This window comes from Chiloscyllium plagiosum, unplaced genomic scaffold (assembly GCF_037043375.1).
Source record: "Chiloscyllium plagiosum isolate Xiang-an unplaced genomic scaffold, Cpla_swu_hap1 HiC_scaffold_21, whole genome shotgun sequence".
Taxonomy (NCBI): Eukaryota; Metazoa; Chordata; class Chondrichthyes; order Orectolobiformes; family Hemiscylliidae; genus Chiloscyllium; species Chiloscyllium plagiosum.
Window position 1 is genome coordinate 16,545,778 of NW_028270159.1, and position 24,843 is coordinate 16,570,620.

General features: G+C 40.9%; 1 long non-coding RNA gene across 1 annotated transcript in view; it reads left to right on the forward strand.

Annotated features, from left to right (window-relative positions):
* The window catches only part of LOC122564916 (uncharacterized), a 34,677-nt gene extending 15,751 nt beyond the window's left edge, over positions 1 to 18,926 (forward strand). Inside the window, exons 2-3 of the long non-coding RNA XR_006316040.2 lie at positions 144 to 290; positions 18,106 to 18,926. This is a non-coding gene — a long non-coding RNA (uncharacterized LOC122564916). The remainder of the gene's footprint in view (positions 1 to 143; positions 291 to 18,105) is intronic.
* Positions 18,927 to 24,843: the final 5,917 nt, after the last annotated feature.

Here is a 24,843-nt window from a genome sequence, read left to right on the forward strand (position 1 = left end):
CATGTACAAGCTATAGTCCCTGGATCATAAATGGCACGCTAGAGCATTTTATATGATCCAATGTCTTCATTTCTAGACATTGTGATCACTGACTGACTACCCACTCACTGTATTTTCATCCTGAAATGTTGGGGACTCTGAAGTTGGAACTGCTGCCTTGAAGAAGCACAGAAGAATCGTTGGGGGTTAACTGTCCCTGAGCTGATGAAAAGCTCTGCTGCCACCTTGGCGCCACAGGAAGTAACCGGAGGTCATCACAATAACTGCAGCTGTAGACTGAACTTTGAACAGTGAGTATTTGACATCATTGCTGTCTAACACATTGTTTTCCTGTGATTGCTGGCCCAAAATAAAAAAAAATTCTCAGAGAGCTCCAATTACATTGTTTTATCCCTTTCTGTCAACCTGTTGCCTGGGAAGGCAACTAGTATAGCATTTCTCTGCTCCCTCTTCAGGTAAATGCTCTCTGCCAAATGAACATGCAGTGGATCACAGCACAATTCTATAAGTTTACACAGCAGTCCACATGCAGATTTCAACTCTGCAGCCCCTATCACTCCTCTCAGCCTGTAACTGAAATAGAGGAGACCTGACAAAATAAAACAATAACTATTCCCAGTTTCTCAGAAAGAAATATGATACATTAACCATAAATAAAATTGACTTCAAATTGATTATCATTAAACACTAATAAATGTATTTGGCAGCATGGTGGCTCACCGGTTAACACTGTTGCCTCATGGTGCCAGGGACCCGAGTTTGATTCCTGCCTCGGTTGACTGTGTGGAGTTTGCACATTCTCCCCATGTCTATGTTGGTTTTCTCCAGGTGCTCCGGTTTCCTCCCACAATCCAAAGAAGTGCAGGTCAGGTAAATTGGCCATGCTAAATTTCCCATAGTGTTAGGTGCATTACTTAGGGGTAAATGTAGGGAAATGGGTCTGGGTGGGTTACTCTTCAGAGGGTCTGTGTGGACTTGTTAGGCCAAATGGCCTGTTTCTACACTGTAGGAAATATAATATAATTTAAAGGAATGAATTACTGCAACTGCTGGAATCTGTATGAAAATAAAAACTGCTGGAAATACAATGGGTCAGATGACTCTGATGAAGCTCGGATGAAGAGTCACCTAGACTCGAAACATTAGCTTGCTGTCCCTCCATGAATGCTGCATAACCTGCTATAATTTCCACCATTTTTGTTTTCAGAATATATTTAAAGCTTTTACAATGATATGAAATTTTCTAAAATATATCATTTTTTAAGATTATGCTTTGATCCATGTATCCTGTCAGTGCACCCCTTAATAATACCAACATGTCCATTTCCTTGGCTGATCCCTATTGACAACCACCACAAGCTGCCTGGCTTTGTGTCTGCTGGAAAGGCAAGGCAAGGTAGAATGACTATGAACCTGTAAATTCTGAAAAAGTGGCAAAGCACAAAAAGGCAGGCAAGTCAGAGATGCTGTGAGCAGCTAAGTATGTGTGAAGTGAGTAAGTGCTAAGAAAGCAAGCAAAGAGATGCACCCTGCTTCGTTACTCCCTACTTGTTCCTGCACATAGCAGCATTAAAATGAATCCTGTCAGTACAAAACAGTGCACTAAAGTGGATATCTATTTTAAGTGGATGGGAGATGTATCATGAGGTGTTCTGAGGCTGGTGTGTATCTAATGTCAGTTTTCATGGATGGGAGTTGCAGGCAGTTGTTGCCTATGAAGCATAGCCTGAAATGCTGGGGAATTCAGCCAAGATGGAAGCCTAAAGGAGCAAATGATGAACAGGAGACACCTGGTACCTAATCTTCTTTACATACTGGGAATCGTTACCATCTACATTCACTCCTCCCTGTGGGCAAATAGCAAACTGCATATACACACAATGAGAATAGGTAATAATGTGATATAAATGCTTGCAAATAGGCCTCTTAATACTCACGAGCGAGATTCTTGCTGTTCAAACTTTACGTGGAAAATCAGGCCTTATTTCTATACGTCAGGAATCTTATTATACCTATCTTATCATATTTTCACATTGTCTACATCATTCAAGGTCTGGGAAAATTCAGCCTTTTATTTTATGGGGCACATTAATTGCATATTATAAGGTTTCACATTTGTTTTAAATTAATCCGGCCATTCTTATGTTTCATCTAGACAGCATACATACAATTTATATCTGTAAAGGCCGGTGAGTCTCACTTCTGTTGTGGGCAAAGTCTTAGAGAGAATTGTAAGGGGTAGGATTTATGAACGTCTGGATAGGAATAATGTGATCAAGGATAGTCAGCATGGTTTTGTGAAGGGCAGGTCGTGCCTCACAAACCTTATTGAATTCTTTGAGAAGGTGACTAAGGAGGTAGATGTGGTGTATATGGATTTTAGTAAGGCGTTTGATAAGGTTCCCCATGGTAGGCTACTGCAAAAAATACGGCGGTATGGCATTGAGGGTGAGTTGGAGGTTTGGATTAGGAATTGGCTGGCTGGAAGAAGACAGAGGGTAGTAGTTGATGGTAAAGGTTCATCTTGGACTGCAGTTACTAGCGGTGTTCTGCAAGGATCTGTTTTGGGACCATTGCTGTTTATCATTTTTATAAATGACCTGGAGGAGTGGCTAGAAGGTTGGGTGAGCAAGTTTGCGGATGATACGAAAGTCAGTGAAGTTGTTGACAGTGAGGAAGGATGTGTCAGGTTACAGCGGGATATAGATAAGTTGCAGAGCTGGGCAGAAAGGTGGCAAATGGAGTTCAATATAGGTAAGTGTGAGGTGATTCACTTTGGTATGAGTAACAAAAAGATGGGGTACTGGACTAATGGTCGAATACTTGGTAGTGTGGATGAGCAGAGGGATCTTGGTGTCCATGTACACAGATCTCTGAAAGTTGCCACCCAGGTAAATAGTCCGGTGATGAAGGCATATGGCATACTGGCTTTTATTGGTAGAGGAATTGAGTTCCGGAGCCCTGAGGTCATGTTGCAGTTGTATAAGACTCTGGTGTGGCCGCATCTGGAGTATTGTGCGCAGTTTTGGTCGCCATATTATAGGAAGGATGTGGAGGCACTGGAACGGGCGCAGAGGAGGTTTACCAGGATGTTGCCTGGTATGGTAGGAAGATCGTATGAGGAAAGGCTGAGGGACTTGGGGCTGTTTTCATTGGAGAAAAGAAGGTTTAGGGGTGACTTGATAGAGGTGTACAAGATGATTAGGGGTTTAGATAGGGTTGACTATGAGAACCTTTTTCCACGTATGGAGTCAGTGATTACGAGGGGGCATAGCTTTAAATTAAGGGGTGGTAGGTATAGGACAGATTTTAGGGGTAGATTCTTTACTCAGCGAGTCGTTAGTTCATGGAATGCCCTGCCAGTAGCAGTGGTGGACTCTCCCTCTTTATGGGCATTTAAATGGGCATTGGATAGGCATATGGAGGATAGTGGGCTAGTGTAGGTTAGGTGGGCTTGGATCGGCGCAACATTGAGGGCCAAAGGGCCTGTACTGCGCTGTATTTTTCTATGTTAATGTAATAAATGATCCAAAAATACTTTTCTGGTGCATTATAAAATAATATTGTAATATAAACCTAAGACATAGGCAATTAAAAGTACAGATATCACTGGATTGGAGACACTCAAGTATAGAATTAGATGAAGTAAGGTGGTAATAATTGATGAATGAGTAACCCAGAACCTGGAGTAATGGGCTGAAATTACATGAGTTCATAGCAGGGCACATAAATTCAAATGACTTAATAAATTTGAAATAAAGATCTAATACAGTATCAGTAAAAGTGATTGTGGAATGATCAGATGCCCTAACAACTCCAGCTGTTCATTAATGTCCTTCACTGAGGAAATGTACTAACCTTTCCAATCTAGTCTATGTATGACTCCAGACACACAGCAAAGTGTTTGAGTCTTAACTGCCTTCTGAAAGGCTAAACAAGCTTCTCAGCTGTAAAACATGGGGGATCTTGTGCTACAGTAGTCACACCTCTGGGCCAGAAGGTCCAGGTTTAAGTCACTCTTGCCCCAGAGATGAGTCTTATCATGTTCAACAGGTTGATTAAAATAATTACAGGAGTAAAACAGGATGAAGGCAAACCCAGCCAATTCAACCCTGAAGAATTCATCACTGACACCTGGTGATGTTTTATGAAGTCTCATCCTCATAGAATCGTACCTTTCAACCAACTTCACAGATTCCTTTATCACCATCCCTTGTATATCTTGTCCCATTGATAACCATTGAGTCATATAGCACAATAAAGGCCCTTTGGCCCATTAAGTCTGCACCAATCTAGAGGTGGCTGCACAGAGCTATATAATCAAGAGGAATTGACTCTGAGCATTGATCTTACACCCGTGTACCTCATTGCATTCAGTTAAATACAGGAAACCTCTTACTGATTGCCACTAACCATTTTTCCTCAACCTTTAATTCAGTGCTCATCCATGTTGAAAACTGAATTGAAGTACAGAGATCATAAGGTAATCAATTCGTGGAGTTTCTTGTTACAAATTCATCTACCCTTACTGCCTCCATATCCATAAAAGATATTTTGGTGACCGCTGAGGACATTATCTTATTATATTATGTATGTGCACTGAATAAGATAGATGCAGGATACATCTAACAGCTTAAAACTGGGCATCTTTGAGCAGGTTGGCTAACATGGTGCCACTGTTTAGGAAAGGTGGTAAGGACAAGCCAGGGAACTAAAAACCAGTGAGCCTGATATCGGTGGTTGGAAAGTTGTTGGAGGGAATCCTGAGGGACAGGAAGTTCATGTATTTGGAAAGGCAAGGACTGATTAGGGATAGTCAACATGGCTTTGTGCATGGGAAATCATTTCTCACAAACTTGATTGAGCTTTTTGAAGAATTAAGAAAGAGGATTGATGAGGGCACAGCAGTGGACGTGATCTATATGGACTTCAGTAAGGTGTTCAACAAGGTCCCCATGGGAGACTGGTTAGCAAGTTTAGATCTCATGGAATAAAGGGAGAACTAGCCATTTGAATACAGAACTGGCTTAAAGGTAGAAGACAAAGGGTGGGTGGTGAAGGCTTGGTTTTCAGACTGTAGACCTGTGACCAGTGGAATGCCACAAGCATCAGTGTTGGGTCCACTACTTTTCATCATTTATATAAATGATTTGGATGTGCGCACAAGAAGTAAGTTTGCAGATGACACCAAAATTGGAGGTGTAGTGGATAGCGAGGAAGGTTACCTCAGATTTCAATGGGATCTTGATCAGATGGGCCAATGGGCTGAGAGGTGGCAGATGGAGTTTAATGTGAGGTGCTGCATTTTGGGAAAGCAAATTTTACGGGTCTTATACACTTACTGGTAAGGTCCAAGGGAGTGTTGCTGAACAAAGAGACCTTGCAGTGCAGGTTCATAGCTCCTTGAAAGTGGAGTCACAGGTAGATAGGATAGTGAAGAAGGCGTTTGTTATGTTTTCCTTTACTGGTCAGAGTATTGAGTACAGGAGTTGGGAGGTCATGTTGCTGCTGTACAGGACATTGATTAGGCCACCATTGGAATATTGCATGCAATTCCAGTTTCTTTCCTATCTAAGGGATGTTGTGAAACTTGAAAGGGTTCAGAAAAGATTAACAAGGATGTTGCCAGGGTTGGAGGATTTGAACTATAGGGAGAGGTTGAATAGGTTGGGGCTGTTTTCCCTGGAGGTTCGGAGGCTGAGTGGTGACCTTTATAGAGGATTATAAAATCATGAGGGATGTGGATAGGATAAATAGACAGGGTCTTTTCCCTGGGGTGGGGGTGTCCAGAACTAGAGGGCATAAGTTTAAGGTGAGAGGGGAAAGAGACCAAAGGGGCAACTTTTTCACACAGAGGGTGGTACGTGTATGGAATGAGCTGCCAGAGGAAGTGGTGGAGGCTAGTACAATTGCCACATTGAAAAGGCATCTGGATGGGTATATGAATAGGAAGGGTTTGGAAGGATATGGAATGGGTGTTGGCAGGTGGAACTAGATTGAGTTGGGATATGTGGTCAACATGAATGGGTTGGACTGAAGGGTTTGTTTCTGTGCTGTACATCTCTATGACTCTATTGCTGGCCATCAGCAGTAGCAGGATTGCATTCCACCCTAATTTATAACCACTCAGCCCAGCAGAACCTTTACTTCCATCAAAAAGCAGGATTATCCCTGTTACAATGAAGAGCAGTACCAAGTGCACCTAAAACTTAGAAGCTATTCTGGTGAAGCTACAACACAGTCTTACATGCATGCAAAATATGGGAAGCAGCATGCTATAAACAGCTAAGCAATCCCACAGCCCTATGAATTAGATCAAAGCTGTGCAATCCTGCCAGATCCAGTCATGAATGATGGGAGATATTGGCTCCATTAAACAAAAGCCTTTATGAATATTCTCATCAGTGATTGTGGATTCCAGCACAAAGGGAAAAGAAAAGTTTGCAATGATTTTCAGCCCGACCAAGAAATTATTGTGCGCATTGAATGTAACAAAGCCTCTGGGCCAACAAGATCCTGGCTGAGATTCCTTAAGAGCTGTCGTGCAGAACTGGCCAAACCTGCAGACAAACTGTTTCAGTACAGTTACAACACTAATATCAACCCAAATAAGTGAAAAATGACCCAGGTAGGTCGGAGTTATTACTGTATAGGATGAGGTAATTTTGGCTCCTTGCTGTCTCTTTATACTAAGTCAAGGGTTGAAAACAGCACTACTCCAACCAAAAAGTGATTTGAAGAAAACTTTAGACAGACAGCCGAATCTAAGAGGAAGGTATTAAGGTATGGCTATTCACCCCTGTTTTATGAAAACAAATCCTAAGTGCTGTGAAGAATAACATTGACTATATTACTGCCTTTCTGAAAAAGAAACAAGGATCGGCCTTGGCATTTCCACTACCACACAATCAAAAATAAGTAACAAAGTTTTCTCAGAAATGAAGCTTGAACACAATGAAGGTTTAGATAAATTATTAACTTTCAATGACTGCCAACTTGCTGTTTTGGTCTTTACAGCACCTTTTAATGAACTCTTAAATCTGTTGCATGAGGTGTTGATGTTTTGATTCTATTAGTTTTAATATGATACAATTAAACTTTCAACTTAGAGTCAACCAGATAAGTTCAAACATGTATGTGGAAATTGCTTATATTTTTGTACAATTTTTACATATAAAAGGAAAATGTCTGTCTTTTTGTTTGTTAACAAACCCTTACAAGAAACTTGGAACATTTTCAACCAGTTTGATGATGATAACTTGAATCAAGGGTTATGTCACTGTGAAGATGATATCTAACTAATGTACACCCTATGCAACAGGGCAGTGCTACTAGCATGGGATCCTAACTACTATGTGCCACCAATACTATAACTCATACATGATTTAATCAATCTTAACTATGCATTAAAAGACAGAATGCAACAAATTTACATCATGAATCCTTGACTTTCTTTCATGCCTCTTTTTTTTTGTCAATTTTATTTGTTTCCTGTAAGTCGTATTCTGAGACACTACACTTTATTACTTCATGATGGACAGTGACATATGGCATGCAGAGCAAAAAAGACAAAAATTGATGAGAAGTGACAAAATACAAAGAGTCAGTGTAAGAGTACAAGGCTCTGTAAGGAATCTTACATTTTGGATCCATATCACATGAATCAGACCAGAATATGATGGTGGCAGTAGATCTGAGGTATGTGAATAATACCTTATGCAAAGAAATGGAAAAATTAACATCTTCAGTGTGTTGCACAAATAGTAAATTAAGATTCACATTCTTAAGCTACCTGGCCCACTTTTCATTCTCGTATTGAAACAACAAAATCCAAACACTTCTTGAAAATAATACAGAATTTAAGAGCTGACTAGAATACCAAGAAATGTCTTTGATTTCTGGCTCAAGAAAGAAAACTTCTCATTTTCTATCATGAAGTATATAATGGACTGAATATTCCCATTTTTTAGGCTAAGTATTATTTTGGTGAGTCTCTTAATGGGTGTCCTATCATAGTTCAAAGTAATATTTCTCATTCAATCTTCTGCTCTCTTCATTCATTAACCTCTTCTCACACAATAGTGCAGCAGGAGAGGTGAAATTTCTACTTTTGTCAAGACCTCCCAACATAAAAGCTGTTGGTACATTTTTATTTGACTTGATTTATTGAAGTCACCCAAATACAGTGAAATGTTATTTTGTGAGCAGTACGGGTAGATCATAGCAAACAAGGATACATAGATGATAGAGTGCTTAGACAGAGCAAGACATACAAGGTTACGGCTATATAGGAGGTGCACAAAGTAAGACCAACATTAGCAATTTAGACGTGATTTTAAGTTAGAGAGGTCCGTTCAAAAGTCTAATAACAGCAGAAGTTGTTCTTGAACCTGTTGGTGCATGTATTCAAGCTTCTGTATCTTCTGCCTGGAAGGAAGACGTCGGAAGAGAGTATTACCGGGATGCGAGGGGTCTTTGATGATATTGGCAGCTTTTCTGTGGCAACTAGCAGTGTAAATGGAGTCCATGGTTGGAAGATTGACTTCCATGATGGTCTGGGCTGTGCACACAAGTTTCTGTAGTTTCTTCTGGTCCTGGGCAGAGCAGTTGCCGTACCAGGCCATTATGCACCCAGGTAGAATGCTTTCTCTGGTGCATCTGTAAAAGTTGGTGAGGGTCCTTATGGAAATGCTGAATTTCCTAAGCAGACTACAGAAGAAAAGGGGTTGTTGTGCCTTCTTGACTGTCACCTCTATGTGGGAGATCTAGGACAGATTGTTGAACGTCACTCCTAGGAATTTGACACTTTTGACACTCTCCATCTGAGCTCTGTTAATATAGATAGGGATGTATCCTCCTCCTTTCTTCCCGAAATCAATTATTAGTTCTTTTGTCAACGTTGAGACAGAGATTGTTGTCTTTGCACCACGACACCAATCACTCTATCTCCTTGCTGTATTCTGACTCATCGTTGTTTGATACCTGGCCTACCACTGTGGTGTCATCAGCAAATTTGTCAATGGCATTCATACAAAATTTGGCTACACAGTCATGGGTGTACAGGGAATACTGTAGGGAACTGAGAACGCATCCTTGCAGTGCACCTTGTAGTGTTGAGGATTATCATGGAGGAAGTGCTGTTGTCCATCTTCATGGATTGCAGGCAGTGGGTCAGGAAGCTCCAGGATCCAGTTGCAGAGGGCGGAACCAAGACGTAGGTCTCAGAGTTTTGAGGATTATGGTGTTGAAGGCAGAGCTGTAGCCGATGAGTAGGAGCCTGATGTAGGTGTCCTTGTTATCCAGATGAGTGGAAGGCTAGGGAAATGGCTTCCTATCTACACCTGTTTCACCAGGAAGCAAATTGCAGGGCATTGAGGCAGCTGCACACTACTTCACATGCTACTAGACAGAAGCTATCTCACACACTTCCCTCTTAGAAAAACCAAGATATCTCAGAAAGTGAACCTGACATCCCACTTTCCTGGTTGACAGTGTGCTTGAGAGGAAGGCTATTTGCTACCCAGCGGATCGCCAGAGGAGGCTGAGGCATTAATCTCAGACCACAAATTGCTGTCTGGATTAGTGCTGTTAGGGACAGACAGAATCACAGCTATGCAGGGAAAAGTCTTCTGTACTCTGCAAGGCTAAGTGATACCATCTTCACTCTGCTGCCTCACACTCACTATAATTGCTGTTGCGCACATACGTCAACCCTGATAGTCACTGGCATGTCACTTTTCCACTGAATAGCTCTCATCCAACTCAGCTGGCACACCTACCAACCCTTCCTACTCTATGGGTGAAGAGATATGCAATCTACAGAGGCTGGCAGTGCTAAGAAATGAAGCTAAGAGTCATAAGATATATGCAGATGTATGAGATGGCTCCCCCCTGCTCCAATGCAAAACAAACTCTTAGGACCATACAAGTCAAAGGTGTCTCTGAGATTCAAGATGAAGGACTGAAGTGGATTCTGAATTGGTTGGAGATCGACCATGAAAATGTGATGAAGCTGGTACATTGCTCTGTGGACAGGCTCCTCGTTCATTCTTCATCCACTAAAGTCAGCACTGGCATTTAGGAACATGTTGTGAAAGACATTAAACTGGAGACACAGAGAAGCATGGAACTGCATCTGCTACGTAACCAACATGATTTCCAAGTCAGGAACAGTTATCACCTAATTTCTCAGGAGAGGAGGGAATAACTACAAGTTGCATCGAAATTAGGCGAGATTAGCTAATAAGGTGCAAATGCGCGAAATTAAGGTAGTTGCCACTTATTAGTGAAATTAAAAATTCACTGTTGAAATCTTGAGGGGAACATCGGACCTTTTTCACTGAGATATCAAGATTCAGATATTTTTCAATCATTTTCCCATATTTCTTCTGGCTCAGTGGTTAGCACTGCTGCTTCACAGCACCAGGGACCCGGGTTCAATTCCAGTCTCAGGGGACTGTCAATGTGGATTTTGCACATTCTCCCTATGTCTACGTGGGTTTCCCCCGGGTGCTCTGGTTTCCTCCCACAATCCAAAGATGTGCAGGTGAGGTGAATTGGCCATGCTAAATTACCCATATTGCTAGATGTATTAGTCAGAAGTAAATATAGGGTCGGGGAATAGGTCTGGATGGGTTACTCTTCAGAGGGTCAGTGTGGACTTGTTGCCTGTTTCCATACTGTAGAGAATCTAATTTTGCTAGTCCCCAAGCCATTCAATGGCTTGGAAAATTCCACCAAATCTTTCTGCAAACACTGAAAAGTATATGCTCACACTTAAAATTTATACAGTGATATTACAGATTTTGCCTTTGATATTGATAAAGCATTCAGAGTATTAAAAAACATTGAGTACATCGGATTTTGATTCAGGATTTCACAAGTGGCACTCAGGTTATAAAGAAGATTCAAATAAATCATGTACATAAATCAGATATATACATATATCAAAACATATATTAAACTACAGTTAAGCCCAACTAAAACAAAATGAAAGTAAATTCTTAGTAAAAAAGTCTAATGTTTCCAGTTAATTTTGTGTTCATTTAAGTATTTCTCTTTCATACTTATATGGATTAAAATTATTAATTAAAACAACAGTGTAGAACAGTTACTTAAGTGAATTGTTGATCAAAATCTGTTGCATTTAAGAAATATGTCAAATGTAAGCATTTCATGGTCTCATTTTCAGCTTTATCCTATTCTGTCTCTTTTGCCCATCCAGCAAATATTTCAGTTCATTACTTAAGGAAATGTTTTATCTCTTTATAAAAATCTTTTTGCTAACTTCCGTCTATTTATTTGTAAGATAGCTACCCCTGCTTATGTATCAGGTTGCTGAGTTGGTAGATTTGTTCTCAGACAGTTCATCACCATACTAGATACATGTGCTGGAAATAATTAAAACTACACATTATTGAAGAGTTTGTAAATTATTCCAAACTATCTTGTAAATTGTTAAGAAGTGGTTACAGCAACAGAATATCCATTTCCCATTTTTAAAGTACTCCATTCATCACAAAATTGATTTCTCACACCTTCCCTGAACCAATGGGCACACAGGAAATGGGCAATTAGATTACATTACAGTGTGGAAACAGGCCCTTCGGCCCAACAAGTCCACACCGACCCGCCGAAGCGCAACCCACCCATACCCCTACATTTACTCCTGACCTAACACTATGGGCAATTTAGCATGACCAATTCACCTGACCTGCACATCTTTGGACTGTGGGAGGAAACCGGAGCACCCGGAGGAAACCCACGCAGACACAGGGAGAACGTGCAAACTCCACACAGTCAGTCGCCTGAGGCGGGAATTGAACCCGGGTCTCAGGCGCTGTGAGGCAGCAATGCTAACCACTGTGCCACAGGGGATTGTTTATCATGATGTATCCTTGCATGACTTATCTGGCATTTGTTTAGTGTAAATTGTGAATTATTTGAGTTGAAACCAAGATGATTAAATTTGTTTCAAAGCCATCACCAGTCATCTCTCTTTAATGAGAGAGCAGCACTATGGTGCTCAGGAATTATGGGAACTTTAGTTTTAATTTTTTTTGTTAAATGTCAAGTGGCTCTGCTGTACCTCTCATATAGGTAAAAACAATGACTGCAGATGCTGGAAACCAGATTCTGGATTAGTGATGCTGGAAGAGCACAGCAGTTCAGGCAGCATCCGAGGAGCAGCGAAATCGACGTTTCGGGCAAAAGCCCTTCACCAGGAATACAGGCAGAGAGCCTGAAGGGTGGAGAGATAAGTGAGAGGAGGGTGGGGTGGAGAGAAAGTAGCATAGAGTACAATAGGTGAGTGGGGGAGGGGATGAAGATGATAGGTCGGGGGGGAGGGTGGAGTGGATAGGTGGAAAAGAAGATAGGCAGGTAGGACAAGTCATGGGGACAGTGCTGAGCTGGGAGTTTGGAACTGGGGTGAGGTGGGGGAAGGGGAAATGAGGAAACTGTTGAAGTCCACATTGATGCCCTGGGGTTGAAGTGTTCTGAGGCGGAAGATGAGGCGTTCTTCCTCCAGGCGTCTGGTGGTGAAGGAGCAGCAGTGAAGGAGGCCCAGGACTTTCCATGTCCTCTGCAGAGTGGGAGGGAGAGTTGAAATGTTGGGCCACAGGGCGGTGTGGTTGATTGGTGCGGGTGTCCCGGAGATGTTCCCTAAAGCGCTCTGCTGGGAGGCATCCATTCTCCCCAATGTAGAGGAGACCGCATCGGGAGCAACGGATACAATAAATGATATTGGTGGATGTGCAGGTTAAACTTTGATGGATGTGGAAGGCTCCTTTAGGGCCTTTGGATGGAGGTGAGGGAGGTGGTGTGGGCGCATGTTTTGCAATTCCTGTGGTGGTAGGGGAAGATGCCAGGATGGGAGGGTGGGTTGAAGGGGGCCGTGGACCTGACCAGGTAGTGGCGGAGGGAATGGTCTTTGTGCAAGGCGGAAAGGGGTGGGAAAGGAAATATATCCCTGGTGGTAGGGTCTGTTTGGAGGTGGCGGAAATGTCGGCGGATGATTTGGTTTATGCGAAGGTTGGTAGGGTGGAAGGTGAGCTCCAGGGGCGTTCTGTCCTTGTTACAGTTGGAGGGGTGGGGTCCGAGGGCGGAGGTGCGGGATGTGGACAAGATGCGTCGGAGGGCATCTTTAACCACGTGGGAAAGGAAATTGCGATCTCTAAAGAAGGAGGCCATCTGGTGTGTTCTGTGGTGGAACTGGTCCTCCTGGGAGCAGATACGGCGGAGGCGAAGGAATTGGGAATACGGGATGGCATTTTTGCAGGAGGTAGGGTGGGAAGAGGTGTAATCCAGGTAGCTGTGGGAGTCAGTGGGTTTGTAAAAAATGTCGGTATCAAGTCGATCGTCATTAATGGAGATGGAGAGGTCCAGGAAGGGGAGGGAGGTGTCAGAGATGATCCAGGTAAATTTAAGGTCAGGGTGGAATGTGTTGGTGAAGTTGATGAAGTTCTCAACCTCCTCGCGAGAGCACGAGGTGGCATCAATGTAGTGGAGAAAGAGGTGGGGAGTGGTGCCGGTGTAATTACGGAAGATCGACTGTTCTACGTAGCCAACAAAGAGACAGGCATTGCTGGGGCCCATACGGGTGCCCATGGCTACCCCTTTGGTCTGGAGGAAGTGGGAGGATTCGAAGGAGAAATTGTTAAGGGTGAGGACCAGTTCGGCCAATTGAATGAGCATGTCAGTGGAAGGGTACTGTTGGGGACGTCGGGAGAGGAAGAAACGGAGGACTTGGAGGCCCTGGTCATGGTGGATGGAGGTGTAGAGGGATTGGATATCCATGGTGAAGAGGCGTTGGGGGCCGGGGAAACAGAAGTCTTGGAGGAGGTGGAGGGCGTGGGTGGTGTCTCAAATGTATGTGGGGAGTTCCTGGACTAGGGGGGATAGGACAGTGTCGAGATAGGTAGAAATGAGTTCAGTGGGGCAGGAGCATGCTGAGACAATGGGTCGGCCAGGGTGGTCAGGCTTGTGGATCTTGGGACGGAGGTGGAACCGGGCAGTGCGGGGTTCCCGGACTATGAGGTTGGAAGCTGTAGGTGGGAGATCTCCTGAGGTGATGAGGTTCTGTATGGTCTCATATGTGCTATCAATGGGGTTGTTATCCTTATGAGCTGAAAATGTGTTGCTGGAAAAACGCAGCAGGTCAGGCAGCATCCAAGGAGCAGGACAATCGACATTTCGGACATGAGCCCTTCTTCCTGAAGAAGGGCTCATGCCCGAAACGTCGATTCTCCTGTTCCTTGGATGCTGCCTGATCTGCTGCGCTTTTCCAGCAACACATTTTCAGCTCTGATCTCCAGCATCTGCAGTCCTCACTTTCTCCTGTTATCCTTATGAGGCAAGATACTTTTAATCAGATTGTAAAAGTCCTCTCACAGAAAAAATGTTTTTACATTAAATTTTCGCTAAAGCCAAACATTTGAAACATTATCATACAATCCCCATATCGTGGCAGCAGGCCATTTGGCCCATTGATTCTACACCAATCCTCTGAAGAGTATCCCACCCAGACCCATTCCCCACTTTATCCCAGGAACATGGCTAACCCACCTAGTTGGCACATCCCTGAATATCTTCGGCAATTTAATTTGGCCAGTACAGCTAATCTGCACACCTTTGGACTGTGGGATGAAATTGGAGCACCCGGAAGAAACCCACGCAGACTCACAGAGAATGTGCAAACTCCACACAGTTGCCCAGCGGTGAAATCAAAACAAGGTCTCTGATCCTGTGAGGTGACAGTGCTAACCCTTTTTTGGTGTCAGCTTTGGTACAGTTGTTAGCACTCTTGCCTCTGAGACAGAAAGTCTGAGTACCAACATCAGGATATTAACATAATTAAAAAAAACTAGCGCTCCAGTGGGATGCAGATAGAGTACTGCAATGTCAAATGTGCCAACACTCAGTTTAACTGAGCTCCTATATGCCTCCTGAGGCAGACGTAAAAGATCCTACAGCATTATTTTGAAGAAAGGCAAAGGGGTTACCCTTACGGCCTGGCCAATACTCAATATCATAAAAACAGATTATCAGTATCATTGCACTACTATTGTGGGAACTTGGTATGCACTAATTGGCTGCCATGTTTTCTAAATTACATCAGTGACTATACTTCAAAGGTATTTCATTTTCTGCAAAGTACATTGGGATATCTTATAACTATGGAAGGTACAATATAAATGGAAGTTTTTTTGTCTTTCTCTTTTAGTTGTAACTTTGTATTATTACATTCTGCTTTTACAGCCATATTTTATCAATACCAGTAATGTTCCTTCCACTTGGATTCCTACTACAGATTCATTCCTCATTTTGTTGCATTCATGGTCAACAGTAACTTTGTGATTCTTAGTGCTTTGCTAACCAACACTGTTAACATCATATATTGCACCTTCACATCATAGGTATACTCCCAAACAGTTTTTTTCAACAGTATCAGCTCAATCTTTACAGCTGCCCTTTAGATTAGATTACTTACATTAGATTAGATTACTTACAGTGTGGAAACAGGCCCTTCGGCCCAACAAGTCCACACCGACCCGCCGAAGCGCAACCCACCCATACCCCTACCCCTACCCCTACATTCGCCCCTTTAACCTAACACTATGGGTAATTTAGCATGGCCAATTCACCTGACCCGCACATCTTTGGACTGTGGGAGGAAACCGAAGCACCCGGAGGAAACCCACGCAGACACGGGGAGAATGTGCAAACTCCACACAGTCAGTTGCCTGAGTCGGGAATTGAACCCGGGTCTCTGGCGCTGTGAGGCAGCAGTGCTAACCACTGTGCCACCGTGCCGCCCTTGTCCTCAGTTCCCTGTTACCCTTCATCTCATCTGGAGTTTCAACAAAATCATTTTCCTTTTGAAATATTAGGTCCAACTCTTGGATTGTATCCCATGCTATGACTCCTCTTTTACATTATTCAGCTTGTATTTCTCCAAATGTTATTCCTTGTCAAAGTTTCAACATCTTCCTTAGTTTCCCTTTTTGGCCACAAGTGACCTCTCTTAGGTAAAAGTTATAGTTTTTCTTACTATACTTCTTTCAACATACTGCAGTGCAGCTCTTATTTCACAAACTCTTACTCTTTCTTCTTGCCCTTCTTAGTCTTTTATTCTATAAGCTTCTAAATCATATTCATGGCCTCCTATCTTCCCTTGAACTAGACAGGTAAAGTTTCTGTACTTCTTGCACTTAACCTGAGTGAACCTATAGCTCACCTTCACCACAGCTACAACTTTGACAGAGGAATGAAAAATGCTATTACAGAAGGAATTGTATAATGGAAGGACTTGCATCTGGCTAAGAATAAACACAAACATCTGTCTCCTCCTGTCTCCTTGGAATCGTGACATTCAATACCCACTGTCTTCAATCCTCTTCACAGTCCATTTCAAACCTTTCTTAAATGCACAAGGAAGATTATCATGGCAGATGCATTTCTTCAGCATACTTGTGTCACATAGAATTAATGTTGCTTTACCTAGACCCTTTGGGAGAATTTTAATTTGTTATGCTAATTGAGCAAAAGACAATTGATACATTGTATCAGTTGCACCATTTTGGTGATCAAGTTTCATTAGAATGCAGCTGACAAGTTCTGAAGTGGCTCACTCATCAAGAATCACACAATCAGCTAGATTCTGTGCCCAGTTGACAGGCAGACTGGGAATATTTCAGCTGCTGTGGGCTGAGATGGGGGCAATTGATTTACTTTCAGTATCGACAGCAATCACTTTATTATTGCTTATGTCTATCTACACCGTCTTTTTTTTAGACGTGAAAACATTTTATTCATTGTCATTTGCACTTGATTAAAAATATTTAATCAAAGATTTAACTTTCTCTTGGAAACTTTTGCCAGAGTCTTTCCAATATGATAATCCCCATTTAATCCAATATATATGCCCAAAGTAGAAGAATTGTGTAGATATTCCATATCTGAAATCTTATAAAGAGCTATTTAAGCAAATATATAACTCTTATATCATGGGTGGCACAGTGGCAAGCACTGCTGCCTCACAGCGCCAGAGACCCGGGTTCAATTCCCGCCTCAGGCAACTGTCTGTGTGGAGTTTGCACATTCTCCCCGTGTCTGCGTGGGTTTCCTCCTACAGTCCAAAAGTGTGCAGGTTAGGTGAATTGGCCATGCTAAATTGCCCGTTATGTTAGGTGAAGGGGGTAAATGTAGAGGAATGGGTCTGGGTGGGTTGCTCTTTGGAGGGTTGGTGTGGACTTGTTGGGCCAAAGGGCCTGTTTCCATACTGTAAGTAATCTAATCCTTAACTTATACAGTGGCATTTGAAAGGCATGAAAAAAAAGTTGCTGGAAAAGCTCAGCAGATCTGGCAGCATTTGTGGAGAGAAATCAGAGTTAACCTTTTGGGTCGAGTGACCTTTCCTCAGAATCTTTGAAAAGCATGACCCTGGTTAGGTTTCTTACATCAATTTTTCTTAAACAATTAATCATACCATCAATTTCATTGTTTGAACAGTCCATTTCCTTTACATCTACTAGTAAAACATGTACACCATTTATTTTGGAAAGTGCATTATAAATGTAACAGTTATAGTTAAGAACTCAGACTGTACTTTCAATCTGAAGCCCCTGTTACACCACCAGATGACAAAAACCTGTTTCTCTCAAACTCAGAATAAATTTGCTATTCTGAAGAAGTCATATTGGACTTGAAATAGCAATTATTTATCTTTTCATAGATGTTGCTAGACCAAGTTATCTAGATCTGCTGATTTTTTTTCCAACAATTCATTTATTTAATTACAAATCTTTATCTTTTGCTGTATTTTATTTCAGTTCTTCTTTTTCACCTTTGAATGAGATCGACTTACTTTTTCATCCTGGACAGTTTCACTGGACTAAATTATCATGGAATTGTGGTATCACAGATTCATATTTAGTCCTGAGAATGCTAATTTGTACTAAAAACAGTTTTTGGCTATGTGATCCAAAATGATAGATGAACAGCAAACTGCCTTGAACTGGTTCAGATTTGGATTTCTCTCAATAGATAAGATGGATAAACAAAAATAGATAAACAAAATACTTTTCATAATGTTATGTTTTTCAGATTGAAAACATATATCCTCTAGACATTTATTTTCAATTCTAGTTTTTTTTAAGAGGATTGCTACAGTATTAGGAACTGCAGATGTAAATTCAAAACTGTGCAGCAACATCCTATGTGAAGCCCTTGGAATGTAACAACTGTAAAGTTTCTGGGAAACTTCAAAAAGGGTGAGACTTAACAAAAAATGATAACAAGAGGGCTGACGATCCCTATGCTGGCTGAAAGTCACCTCTTGCAAACATGCCATTTATACCCTCTGGAAGTATTCAAACAAAGGGATTAAAAATTGATTGCAACAATAGTCTGCATGTGTTATTGGCCCAACATCCTAATATGTTAACTGGAGTGCTATGAGGACCATAGCTTTGGGAATAATAATTTTAAATATCTTTTCATTGCAGATGAAACAAAAAAAAAGAAAGAATAGAATAGAATAGCCTTTATTGTCACGTGCACTTGAATGACTCTCTCACTGTGAATACATCACTGAATTCTATCACTGGCGAAAAGAATCAGAACAACAGAATTTCTGCCAACCTACAAAATCAAGAATCTCTAAGTCAACTATTCAGCTGCCTAAGCCAACACTACTAGTTCAATTCAATAATAGGCACTTCATTTTCTTATTTGCTCTTCACAGAAAACTCAGAGACCAATCTCTTTTCTTCACTAACCTTTTTGGACTTAGCTCTTAGTTCTACTCTGTTTTGTATGCATTGCAATACTATTTCTCACATTTAGTGATGAATAAACTCACTTATTTTCTGAATTGAAGAATACCTGGTTAAATTCACTTCTTTTAAAATATAAGTCAATTTGGGTCTAGGAGAAAAACAATATACCTCATTAATCTGGAAGAAATTGCTTCAAGGATACTTTTCACTGTATCTCAGTATATGACAACAGTAAGTCGATAAATCAAACTCAAAACTGTTCACAGCATTCCAGCTACAGACTGACCAGTTCCTTGTATGGTTTTAGCAGAACTTCCCTACTTTCATATTCCATTCCCTTTGAAATAAGGGCCAACATTCCATTTACATTCCCTATTACCTGCTGAACTTGGATGCTAAATTTTGTGATTCATGTTTGAAGACTCCCAAACTCCTCTTTGTTAGGTTTCTTCAAAATTTAAATAATACTCAACACAGGTATTTATGCATTTATAGTCAGTTGTGACTGGGGTTTAGTGCTGGAATGTCTTATTTAATGAAATTGAATTACTGCAAAACTTTAATTAAGCCACACTGAAATATTGAAGTTGTAATGGATCTACACAAATAGCATTAAATGGACTAATTGCAAATTCGTGTTCCATTTTACACCACAAACAATTGTCTTTACTACTTGAATGGCCCAATTTTACCCTTATTCTGTGTAGTTCTAAGCTCGTCACAGGAGACAGTGGAAAAGGAAAGATTAAGGAGGAATGTTATAGATGTTTTTTCAAAAGCCTGAGTGCCTTTATAGGGTAAATAGTTAGATAGTGAGTTGAATTTCATAGTTGGGGGGGTGATAATATGCTGTGCAAGGCACCAAGTAAAAGTGGACTTGCACCCTCAAGGACAGGGAAGTCCTGCCCTTGAAATTTTCCAGCAGCTGGCAGTGCAACAATGCAATAGTAGCCACTGCTGTGACTACAACAGAATGTTGTGAAGAAGGCAATATGGATACTGGATTTGGGTAAGTTTCAGAAAGGACCACTTGGTGAGGAGGGAGTGGGGAGTTTAGTTTAAAGGTAAGGGTGGGTACAATGTGGGTGCCAAACAAGGTACCCCCAATTCCCCCCTGCCTATTATCGTGAGTAGGAGAAGTAGTAAAGCAGTGATTCACCCTTTCTCCCTCCAGCATGCCCCACCCAATGTATTATGTTGCAGCTGGCAAAAACATTCTTTAAACGGCCATTAATTGACCAGTTAAGGGCTTCAGTAGCTTTAAGTGACAAATGCAAACTATATTGTAACTGGAGATAGATTAAATACAAAAAAGTAAAATGTTCACTGCTTTTGAACTGTAAGTATACCAGCATAATTGTCTAAAGTAGACTAATCAAGAATTAGTGGAAGAGACTCACTGTTAACTAATACCTGTCTAATCCCGAGGGAGGCTGTTTTCAACAAACCATCACCACGTTAAGAAAACAAATTTACACCTGTGTCCCACTTCTCTATGTGGTATTTACTTTAAAGTGTTTACATCTAGTCTCACTGGTCCAATTTTGCATGGTTTAGGTTTCTGAAATTGTCCTGTAAGAACAGCAAATAAAATCCATTTGAAAACATTAATTATCTTGATAGCAACTGTCGCAATATATCTCTTCATATCCACGTTTAGTCTGCATTATTGCCTACAAGTAATGAAACAAACAAAACACATAGATAATATGTACAAAAATTGCCTTCGCTGACATTTTAAAACTTGCTTTTAGCTAGCACATTTAATTTAGATAAATGCTAAAAGTGCTTTGCAGAGGAGGCAACGGTTTAGTTATAATGTCACTAGTAATTCAGAACCTAGGATCATGGATACAAATTCTTTCATGGTATTTAAATTCAATGAATAATTCTGGAATTGAACACTAGTGTTAGTAAATTGACCACAAAATTATCACTGATCGTTGCAAAAAAATCATTAGGTTCACTAGTCCCTATCTGATCTGGCTTTACATGTGACTTCAGATCCACAGCCATCTGGTTGACTCTTAAATGGCTTTGAAGCCAACAGTTCTATGGCAATCAGTGATGGACAATAAATGCTGATTTTGCTAGTAATGCCTATAGTTCATTAAATATTAACATTGGTACTAGGCTGAACAAAAATGTATGAGGCAATAATGTTAAAATTAATTGTGTAATCAATAGTGAAGAAGAAAGCGAAAGATCACAAAGACATATGGATTGGTAAAATGGGTAGAAAGGTAGAAACTGGAATTCAATCTTTAAAAGTGACTGCTCATGGCATTTGAAGCGGACAATAAAAATTGAGGGAATGCACAATAAACAGTGAAATATTGAGACTTTTAGAGAAACAAGAACCTTACAGGAAAGATTATTGAGGTGGTGAGATAGCTAGGTAAGGCAGTTTAAAAATTAAAAAGAAATCTGTTATCTAAGGCATAAACTATAAGAGTGGCAGGTATGCTAAAACTGTCTAAGACACATGTTTGGCAATAGATACTCTGTACACTTCTAGTCATCACAATACAAGAAGGATGTGACTGCAGTGGAGGAGATTTGTGTGGTTGTTGCCAGCTCTAGAAAATACTATCTATGAAAAATATTAGATAGGTAGGATAGGTTACTATAAGTAGAAAAGGCAAAGGGAAAATTTAATTGAGATATATAAAATTATGTTGAACCTACATCCCTCCAGAGGGAGGTCAATAAGCAGGAGGAATAGCTTTAATGCAATGGGTATTAGAATATGAGGGGAGCTGGGGAAATGTATTTTGACCCAGTGAGTAGGATAATTTGGAATTTGTTGCCTAAAAACTGTCAGAGGCAGTAATCTGCATTTTAATTAAAAAGGTTTTGGCTAAGAATTTGAAATGTATTAACCTCTTAAAGTACAGACCAAGAGCTAGGACATGGAATTAGGCTGGATTGCTCTTTCTTTACTGGCAAAAACATGATGAATGAAATAGCAAATATCACTGCCATAAATTTCTAAGATTACATCATGAGGATTTGTGACTAAACGTTCAAATATTTTTATGCATTCATGGGAACGTGGGCATCATTGACTAGACCAATATTTATTGCCCATCCCTATTGCCATTGGGAAGGTGATGCTGAATTGTATTCTTGAACCACTCTGGTGCATTTGATGTGGATACACCCACCAACTGTGAGGGAGGGAGTTCTAGGATTTTGACCTAGTGACACTGAAAGATTGATGATATATTTCCAAATCAGGATAGTGATTGACTTGGATGGGAACCTGCAAGTGGCACTGTTCCATGTATCTGCTGCCCCCCTGTACTTCTAGACGATAGTCATCATGAATTTGGAAGGTGGTTTACAAAATAATATTGCAGTACTGGTCTCACTCTGTCACTCTGTAACACTGGGATACAGTACTGATGGGACAGGTCTGTCCCTGTATAGAACTGGGATGCAGTACTGGTTGGGACAACTCTGTCCCCATATAGTACTGGTGGGGACAAGAATGTGAATGGATAGTATGGGATACAGTATTGGCTGGAACAGATTTGTCACTAGAGTAACACTGGGATGCAGTACAGAGGGGGCTAGGTCTGTCATGATATAATGTTGGGGGTCAGTGCTGGGAGGGACAGGTCTATCACTGTATAAAACTGGACCACCGTACTGGTGGAGACAGGTCTGTCACTGGATAACACTGGTACAGTACTGGTGAAGACAGGTCTATTGATATATAACATTGAGCTAAAGTCATGTTTCGGTTTTACAGGACGTTGACGAGGCCACTTTTGGAGAACTGTGAACAGTTCAGGTCAGTCTGGCTACAGGAAGGATATTATTAAATTGGAGAAGGTGTAAAAAGGATTTACTAGGATGTTACCAGGATTGGAGGCTCTGAGTTATAAGGATAGGCTGGGACTTATTTCACTGGAGTGTAGGAGGTTGAGGGGTGATCTTGTAGAGGTTTACAAAATCATGAGATGCACAGATAAGGTGATTGCAAAGGTCTTTTCCTGAGGATTGGGTAGTTCAAAACTAGGGGAAAGATATAAAAGGGACCTGAGGGGCAACTTTTTCTCTCACAGAGTGGTTCGTATGTGGACTGAACCTCCAGAGGAAGTGGTAGATACAGGTACAAGTACAACATTTAAGAGACATTTGGACAGGTATATGAAAAGGAATTGTTTAGAGGGATAAAGGACAAATGCAGGCAAGTGAAGTTAGTTTAGTTTGCAAAACTTGGTCAGCATAGCCGAGTCGGACTGATGAGTCTGTTTCCATGCTGTATGATTCTATGCCTCTATATCTCTTCAGAACTGAGCAGAAACTAAAATAAATACCAGGGCTAAAAGACTTACTAATCTGCAGTCCCAGCTCTTCATGCATCCTGAATACTAACTATTTATCATCTGTTCTTATCACACATTACTGACCATTGCAAGTACACGATATAATCTTAATGAAGAATACCACATGGCATGTTTTGGAAAGCAGAAATTATTCTAATTAAATTGCTTGTACCGTGTAATTGGGTAACCACCCACTAACACTAACAAGAAAGAAATTACAAATAGATATTACCTTATATGTAGAAAATATCACAAGTCACATCATGGGGATGTAAGCAAAATGCATGCCAGACATATTAGGAGGGATGAACAACTATTCAGTTGGAGAGCTGGGGTTTAAGGAGGATTTTACAACACTAGAGTGAGGAACTGAGGCAGTGGATTTTGTGAGGGAATGCCTGAAAGTGAAACTTAGGTGACTGAAAGGTAAAGCCCCCCAGAAATAGAATGAAGGGAGAATGGATAACAAGAAGTTCGAGCTAAAGGAATGGTGAAAAGCAGCAGGGAATTGAAGTATAGAAAGAAGATACAGATATAGCAAGAGACAAAACTATGGGGAACTGAAAATGAGGAACACAAATTAAAATGTCTTTAAGCAAAACAGCTTAGTGAAGGTGGGCAATGGTTGAACAAAACCTAATGGGTAAGAATGCAAGCTTAGCAGGTTTCAGCACACAAAAACTTGTGATGAATGGAAACTGGGTTTAACAAGGACAGACTAGAAAACTGATCCATGAATTGGTAAAAACGTGTAAGGCCTGTAACGATGAAGTGAAAGTTGTATTGGGCGCTATTAAATTTTGGTCTAGGTCATTCAGGGGTAAATTTAGGGCAAGTTTTTTCACAAGTGAATGTTTTAAAACCGGATCTCCCAGAATTCTATTGAGGCTGATCAATGAAAAATGTCAAACTCAATGTTCTCAGATACCAGCACGGACAGCATGTCACAAAAACTGGTCATCAACCATCAGTGGCTTATGGCTGGGCTGCTATCAACCCTCCTTTTTTTCTATATTTTCTAATCAATCTGTTCAGATATGTTATTATACACCTCCTGGCCCAGAATTAGGGACACTAGCATTGGACCACAAGAACCCCTCTATCCTCTTTTCTTTGTTCAGTGTAAAGACCTACTTAATTTCAGTGGTAATGGATAGATCTTTATAGAGTTATAACAAGAAGCGGTTCTGGATTACATTACTCTGTATAGTTTATTGCATGATAACAGTAGGTACAATTAACATTAACTAGTTAGGCATAATCACTGAATATTATCAGAGTCAGATATTTAGTCACATCTGACCCCATAGGATCTCATGCATGAAGAATTGGTTTTCCACCCAAAGACTGTGTGACATCATCAGGTTGCATGGAGCTAATATAATTTCAACATGAATCTTTCAGAACTATTTCTTCAATTAGTAAGGTCAATAAACAAATTTGTTAGGTTAAGAGTAACAATGGATATAGAATCAGGTAAGTTAAATTAAGATACAAATCAGTGATGATCTGATTGAATAGTGGAATAGCCTCAAAGGACTGAATATGAGTCTAATGTTTCTCGGTGGCAATTGGAGTGGGAGGATTGGCAGCCAGAACCAATGGCCTGATGGGAAAGTAATTTTTAAATATAAAAACTTACCTCGGGAGTTTCAGGCTTCTTCATTTTATCGGCAGCAATTGGAGTGGGAGGAGTGACAGCCAGAACCAGTGGCCTGACAGGAAGG